General features: G+C 34.7%; 1 pseudogene; it reads right to left on the reverse strand.

Moving 5' to 3' along the window:
• Positions 1 to 5,508: 5,508 nt before the first annotated feature.
• On the reverse strand, positions 5,509 to 6,483 carry LOC111039081 (annotated as a pseudogene).
• Positions 6,484 to 8,742: the final 2,259 nt, after the last annotated feature.

Here is an 8,742-nt window from a genome sequence, read left to right on the forward strand (position 1 = left end):
TTTTTTAATATACATGTACCTGACTTAATTTCATAACCTAATTTAAAAACAAATTTAATCTTAAGAATAAGACAGTATATTAATATTGAGTCATTATTGTGTCCAAAACATGACTTAAAAAATATTTTTTTTTTTTTTGTAAACTAGAAAATTATACAATCTATACAAAATAAGTACAATAGGCATAAATTATGGTTTCTTATAAATTATGTGTGATGGCTTGATGTCTTGGGGGAAGAAACCATCCAGTGAAGGTACTTCGGTTAAAAAATATATTTTTAAAGACATCTATTAAGCTACTCATTTTTTCATTTATAAAAGAAATAAACTACATTTTAAATAAAGGTGAACTAAAATCAAAATATACTGAAAACTCAATGAAAATTTCCGCTTTAAAATATAATAAAACTTATAAATCAAAATCTCAAAAAATAAAAACCATGAAATCCGGTGGAAAGTAGTTAATATTAAAACATAGTATTTTATTATGATTTTTTTATCATTGAACACTCATTATTTGAAAAAGTGTAAATGTTTTTGAAAATATGTTTTTCCATACTTTAAAGTCGTTTACAAAATAATGATTTTATTAAAAATTATATTTTAAACATTTTTCATCTTTATAATTTTTTTAATTTTTTACTTTTTTGAATGACAACATGTAATTTTAATTTGATATTCAAAAACAGAATATTTTTCTGAGTATTTCGATACATAAAAATTGAATTTAGGGCAATTATTTTATAAGTTATAAGTATTTAAAGTTTAAATGATCGGAGGAGAGTGGTAGGGGGTTACCCCGCGAAATGTTTGTCCACTGCGCTGCTCATCTATATATCGAAATACTCAGAAAAATATTCTGTTTTTGAATATCAAATTAAAATTACATGTTGTCATTCAAAAAAGTAAAAAANACTACTCCGCTCATCTAAACTTTAAATACTTATAACTCATAAACTACTTGCCCTAAATTCAATTTTTATGTATCGAAATATTCTGTTTTTGAATATCAAATTAAAATTACATGTTGTCATTCAAAAAAGTAAAAAACTTAAAAAATTATAAGGATAAAAAATATAATTTTTTAATAAAAATATTGTTTTTCAACAACTTGAAACTATGTAAAAAAATATTTTCTTAAACATTAATACCTTTTAAAATAATGAGTGTTCAATGATAAAAAAATCACCTTGTATAGGTATTATATAGGTAGGTACTTATCATTTGTTTGTGTATATTTGTATTTTGTTGTATTAATTGTATATTTGTATTCTAAGAATTCTTAGATATTTTAAATGTTTATACAATTAATTTGAGTGTATTATTATTAAGGTTAATATTAAAACATTGTATTTGTAAATTATCATTTATTTGTGTATATTTATTGTTTATTATATATAAATTATACAAGTTCTTTTAATTTTTATATTATTTATAAATTGTTAATATTTTATGTCTAATAATGCTTTTAAAAAAATGTGATTCACTTAAAAAAATTAAAATTGTGTATTATAATATTATGAGAAGTTATTGATAAATAGTAAATTGTATTTTCCTATTGGTCTCTATTAGTTATTGAAAAAGCACAAACAAAGATGAATCTAAATGTATTATGTGTATACCGTATAATAATAAAACAACAGACTAAAGTCGTCTAAAATATTATTGTGAAAATATGAAATCGATAAAACCGTAAAATCGATATATGATATACTATCGATAATTAATAACGATTGTTTAGTTTTTACGATAACCGTTGGACTGTTTAGCGCTAGTGTCACTGTTTCATTATTACTCCAGCGAGTCCGCGTTCTATTTATCTTTTATCTATGGTCATTGGTCGGAGAGTTATGCGCACTCGGGCAGAACCTCATTTGTTATACAGAAAATCTATGTACTAAGTCCAGAGTAATTAAGCATTTAAGATACAGTACATTGTAGTTTTCGTAATAATAAACACATCTTTTAGTAATTTAATAAGCGCCTTTGCGATATATGTACTTCTTTGCATATGATATTCTTTAATTCTTCAATGAATTTCTTTTCTCTAGAATAAATGTAATGTATATTAATAGGAAACCCTTTACTTCATATCTTATGTTTTGTTGTTTTTTTTTTTATATATATATATTTTTTTAATATACATGTACCTGACTTAATTTCATAACCTAATTTAAAAACAAATTTAATCTTAAGAATAAGACAGTATATTAATANAATATTTAAATTATTTTTACATTTCAATTTTTAATTATTAATATAATAAGTTTTATGAAAAATATTTTAATTATTAATATCATAAGTTTTATGAAAAATATTTTAATTATTTATGTAATTCAATTTTATGAAAATTATATTAATTATTATTGCATTTCAATTTTGTGATCTTTTTGCACATTGTTTTCTTTGTGATCTTTTATTGATTAAAGTTAGACTGTGCCAGGACCGGTACATTTATATTACTTATATTAATATTGTTGTTGCGTGATTTTATTACCGACCATTCGAATTAAAACTACAAACCGTTTTATTGTTTCAATATATTTATAAGTTAAAATTTTATATATTACTTAATATATTGGTTATTTATAACTTTCATGGATTGGTTTTTCTAAAATCCAACAGAAAGAAACCGAAGTCTGACGATAATGCCTCCCGTGTCTCGGCGTCTCGCATACGCACTACGGTATTCGCTATCATTTTGTTATAAACCACGGAAGTGTCAATATTCAATACTATTATTATATAATAAGCACAGCCGTACAGCAGATGCACAGATGCAGCAGATATCGTTTTTGTAAGGTATGTTAAAACTAATTTATGTCTAATAATACGGCTCCATATGAGTTGATTCTCAAGTAGGTACTGAAGATTAAAATACTTAGGGGCTTGTCTACACTACGGTATTTTGGCAGTGAGTCCGAATGATTTTACCGACGGACTCCGTGGTTTTTACGTTACCGTCTAAATAGCCATTTATATCGATCGATCCTTACTACGATGTGTTAACTCAGTATGGCTCAATCGATTTAATAAAAGCTGTTAGATGGTAAAGTAAAAACCGTAGCAGTAAAACCGATCGGACTCGACACCGAAAGTACCACAGTGTGGCAAGAGCCAAGAGTTTCGTGTATGATTCATGTAGGATTCCCTTAACTATTGTTGTACATCATCAACGAAAATAATAGGTATTTTAATCCAAGGAAGACCGAAAAAAATAAGTTACTACTCAAGTTGGTAATCTCATTACCAGATATCAGTTTTTAAAAACAATAGTTTTCAAATTTTACCTAGTAGGCATACCACGATAGAAATATTTATTATTTCTATCATGAGGTATACTATAAAAAATATTTAAATTATATTTGATATAAAAAAGTTGTTAAGTTGTATGATAGGTATTCTATGATGATTTCAAAATATAAAAAACTAAAAAAAACCTTCGCATAGCCGACAATATGGGCCTGCATTGGTCTCTCGGTGTAACTTGCTCCGTCGGAAATGAAGGCCTCTGTCACGTCCAGTGGAAATCGATTCACGTTTAACTTAGTCCTCTAGGTAGGCAATCCGATTATGTCGGATAGCGGACAATGTGGGCCGGCATGTCAGCAGGGCATAGACACTGTGTGTAATGGCAAAATCTGGTGACTGTGGCCTTGAACACGGTGTCTAGGAGGGCGTTTTATGCGTTATCACACAAAAATAATAAGAATAACATTGGTCATTGCGTGGTTTGGTTGTTTCCGTTTTTATAATTCCGTAACTTAGAGGGATACACGTTGCTAACATTCTTTCAGATTACGGATACGGTACAATTTCCAATACTTCAACCATAGGGATATAGTAACCCGATCAGCTGATCGAGTGTCTTTCTATATTGTTCTGTGATGTCAGGTATGCGGACACAGTGGTGGGAAACTATAAGTGAGAATTGTATTTGCAAAAGCCTATTAAAGGACATAATACATTAGCCCGGTGGGATCAAATTCGCTTCCTGCACTGGTTCTTACAATTCAAATTCAAAACAACCCAGGATCCGCAATGTAAAACCTTCTAGGCTAGGTCTCGAATTAACGATACATATTAATTCTGATTTCACATTTTGTGAGTTTAACTGACTAATATACTACATATTGATGTATACTATTATATTATGAGTTAACAACGTTGACTGACCTTCTCACCTTATTTGCCCTTATATATATTAATATATAATTGGGGGATTACTTTGGTAGTATAGTAACGGTGGTTGTAAATGCAGGCTGATTCGATCGATGTCGATAAACGTTTAACTTAAATTCTATTCTACAATTGAATATCTAACTACCAACATGAGCAACCAATGATGACACCGAGTAGCTATTCTATAGGATAACCTTGTGACTCCCGAATACAAACCAAAAACCCAAAGTAATGTAGTGTAATTTATTGAATTTAAAAAAAGGAACATGTATATATGCATAATATATATAGTATACCTATGTAATGTAAAAGGTAATTACAGTGCCTTTTCAGTAGATTTTGTTAAAAAAATAAAAGATTATTACTACTGGTATACAATAATATACTCACAAATACATAAAGCCAATTATACAATATAGTAGGTACATGAGTTTATTATACATATTATGAGGTATTATTTTATTTATGTTTTTATAAGTTAGTTATCAATTTATTAATTTGATTTATAATTAATATTTGATAATCATAATTAAAGAAATTTACATGTCATTAGTATGTGTTATTATTACAGAAACAGAATTTAGAATTTAGTTACAGCAGTACCCACAGTATACCTCAATATAGATATGCAGCTTGTGTAAAAAGAATAGCTATGAATATCAATTAATATATTATGTTTTATTTATTATAATTTTTTCACAATTTTATGATAAACGCCCTTATTTATATTGATTTTTTATATCAGCGTAATAGAGTTAACATTAAATGAAAATTCAATAATAGTATCAGTCAATAGCACAGTGTGTAGGTAGGGCAATATAGTGGTGTCAACGTTAGTATAACTCATTAAATGAAAATGAACAATTTTGTAGAAAAAAATAGCTTTGAACGTCAATTTTCCATTTTAACCTGAAAACTGTGATTTGGAGTGTAGAGTAGTCTTTGCTCGTCTGGTGTAATACCGTGCCCCGCTGTATGCCCGGTTTTGTTTTGTTATATTTTGAAATAATACAAATGCATACTAACATCTGCTGATATATTTATAGAGTACATAAATAATTCTAAATAATTTACCACATAGTGTGCGAGTCGCAGCCAGTTTAAATGCATGTTCGACATCAGTTAAGTAATCATTACAAAATGCGCATCCAGAGAGAATCACGGGGAGGTCGTCGAACTTTCTCTCTTCCCTGAGTCGGACTTACCACTGCTTACAAACCATGTGTCACACAGACTTTTGTCACACAGACTTGGATCACACAGATCCATTTGATCACACAGATCGGATTCGATGTTCATTAAGTTCTTGTAGACTTTATTGTACAATTATATCACTTGTAGAACTTCTCTGTACACAATGTTCTTAGTGAAGAATCTACCACGGTCATCACTATGCATACCAATTTTAATGGATTGAGAGTCCCTCACTCGGGAAAAAGCTACATACAGTTGCCCATGCGTGAACACCGGTGATGGCAGGAGCAATCCAACTCTATCAAACGTTTGTCCCTGTGACTTGTTAATGGTCATAGCAAACGACAAACGTACTAGAAATTGCACTCGCCGCATTATAATGGGCAGGTCGTCTTCGCCACTCGACGTGAGCGGTACCGCAGGTATGACTATATCTTCCTGTGCTCCACCAGACAACATCCTCGCTTTGAAATTGTATCGTCGCAGTTCAGTAACAACCAACCGTGAACCATTGCAAAGACATCTCTTAGAATCTAGGTTCCTAAGCAACATGACAATAGAACCGACCTTTAGCGTCAATTTATACGGCGGCAGTCCGTCTGGTTCCAGAGTGTTGAGAAACTCTGTCGGATAATTGGCCACTTCGTCGGGGTCGTTGACCATCACAGGGTCTATGGCCGTGTAGGTTCGGTGAACTCCATGAATGCGTTGTAACACCGTATTATTGACCTGCCTGCATTCGTTGTTCCTGGGACATAAAATTATTTTCCGAGCAAACCCGTTGACATTCGCTGCGGAAAAACAAAATCAATCAAATTAGCGACCTCACATACCATTTCCCGGGGTATTTCAACGGTGTCCTGAACGCCGTCGACCGCCGGCAATTGGCCGCTCCCGAGCTGAAGCAACCATGTTGCGAAGTCAGCGTCGTTATCGGCGCGCATGTTCCGCGTCAAAGTGAACTGTTCCAGGTTGCGTCACAAAGAGTTGTATTTGATAGACGCACTGACGATGTCACTCCTTGTTCCCCTGCGCACGACAGGTAGAATTTGCCTGAAGTCACCGGCGAACAGTACTGGTTTACCGCCGAACGGCAATTCTGAACTCATGGTTGACACGGCTACGGCGGTAGATGTAGATCGCGGTGAGCCGGTCTTGAGGTGGTTGTAAACCAAGGAAACAGAAAACGGTAACCAACGAAACGACAAAAAAAAATGACGATCACCGGTTCTGGTGTATATGCGTTTATTTAGACGACGAATAAACACAATTGCGTGCACGCAATGAAGATGTATGTGATGTACGGTTTGATGGTGAGGTAATACGGCGATCGGAGGTGTTGGCGTGTGCGGTCCGACGATCGGCGTAAGAGAGAGAGTCACTGACGGCCGGTACTTGTCCAGGGCGACCTGTCTTCCCGTCCCACCTAGCCTTTGCGGCGTGGAGGGAGAGTCGACGGTGTCGCGCTGTCGTTCCCCGTGGTGGTGGTTGACAAAGTGTAGACTGGGCTGTAACGGTGCCTGTACTTTGTACTGGTCGTCGTTACGTACCGTGTCAAGGTGTCCTGGAGCAACCTATTGACCATTGTGATTTGTAGTACCGGAGACATGGGCACTTCGTCCCAGATGATTAGTGCTGCGTCACGTATCCTCTGAGCACGCAACGACTGCAAGGTGATGGTCGACGTCGAATCGTCGTTCAGTGTACCGAACGGCAATCCAAATGTCGAGTGCACTGTCATGCCGCCGCCCATGAGCGACGCTGCTATTCCTGTAAAAGCCACGGACAACACTGATCGCCCTTGGTTGCGGAGCGATCATATGAGGCACCCGTATAGTGTTATTTTACCTGTTCCTCCGGGACCGTCAAAGTAGAAAAGTTTTGATACGTTTCTGTTGTTGTCTACGGCCGCCATCACACGATTGAACACTGTCCGTTGTTCGTCGTTCAGATTGTCCAATTGTACGGACCACCGCACCGCCGCGTCTATAGCACCAAACATGTCATCGTCTGGGTCTTCTTCCAGAAATGTGACGTCCGGTAGTGGTAAACCGTAGCCCTCAAGTGATTTTCCATGACCACGAAGCATCCTGTTGATTGTGTCCAAACACACAGCCCTCGCGCGTTCAATGTCCCTCAATCGGTGATTGAAGTCCAGCAACATGTGTGGTTCGCTGGCTTGATACAACGCCAGCGGGTTTAATAAAATTGCTTGAATTTTAGATTAAAGAACTATCGTGTACCTGTGGAAAAAATTTTAAGTCTGCTATTAAAAGAATCATGTCAAAATTGTTTTCAAATTCTATACTTTCACAGTATTCATTTTCTGGGAAAAAAGGAAAAAACAATTTGTGATTTGTTTTTAATTCCAATAATTTTAAGTAAGTGTATTTATTAAACATAGGTAACAAAATGTCTAATGTAAACAAAAAGTAATATCCCAGATAGCTATTTCGTAATGATAATATCTAATTATTATCATATCATCATTATAAAAATAATATTATCAAATAAATATCAATACAATTTCAAATAATTATTTTGTAACATAATATTATAAGAAATTGAATAATATGACATCATAAACGAAATTATAAATTGATAATCTGAATTAATAGTCATTATGTTATTAAAAACGAATTATCTAAAATATATCTTTGATCAAGCACAACAGTCTGTGGCGCGGCATGGAGCGAAGCGCTGAGTTGAAGCAACTTGGTTCGCAACATGCGCGCCGACAACGACGCACGCTTCGCCGCTTGGTTACTCCAGCTCGGCAACGGACGACTGCCCGCGGTCGACGGTGTCCCAGACACAGTGCAAAACCCTCGGGCAATGACATGTGACGTTGCTGATCTCATAGATTTCGTCTATCCGGAGCAAATGTCATTGGCCAACGTCAACGACTTTTCTCGGAGAATCGTTCTGTGTCCCAGGAACGACGAATGTCGAGCCGTTAACGGGGTGCCTGCGATACCACTCACGTCCAGCGGCGAGGACGACCTGCCCATCATAATGCAGCCGTTCAGTTCCTGGTGAGGTTATCGTTCGCCATGACCATCAACAAGTCGCAGGGTCAGACGTTCGACCGAGTGGGTTTGCTACTTCCGTCGCCCGTGTTCACGCACGGGCAACTGTAAGTGGCGTTCTCGAGAGTGAGAAATGCAGTCACTAAGAGTCGGCATGTACACCGATGTCACCAAGAACATCGTGTATAGGGAGGTTCTGGTCTGATGCGTTGGTAATAATATCAGTTTAACAAGGTTAAAATATTTTTCAAACATAATATATTATGCTGCTGTTACTTTTCAAACACATAGCTCTGACACGGTCAATATATTTTTCAAACACAATATATTGCGCTGT

The sequence above is a fragment of the Myzus persicae genome, unplaced genomic scaffold, assembly GCF_001856785.1.
Source record: "Myzus persicae strain clone G006 unplaced genomic scaffold, MPER_G0061.0, whole genome shotgun sequence".
Lineage (NCBI taxonomy): Eukaryota > Metazoa > Arthropoda > Insecta > Hemiptera > Aphididae > Myzus > Myzus persicae.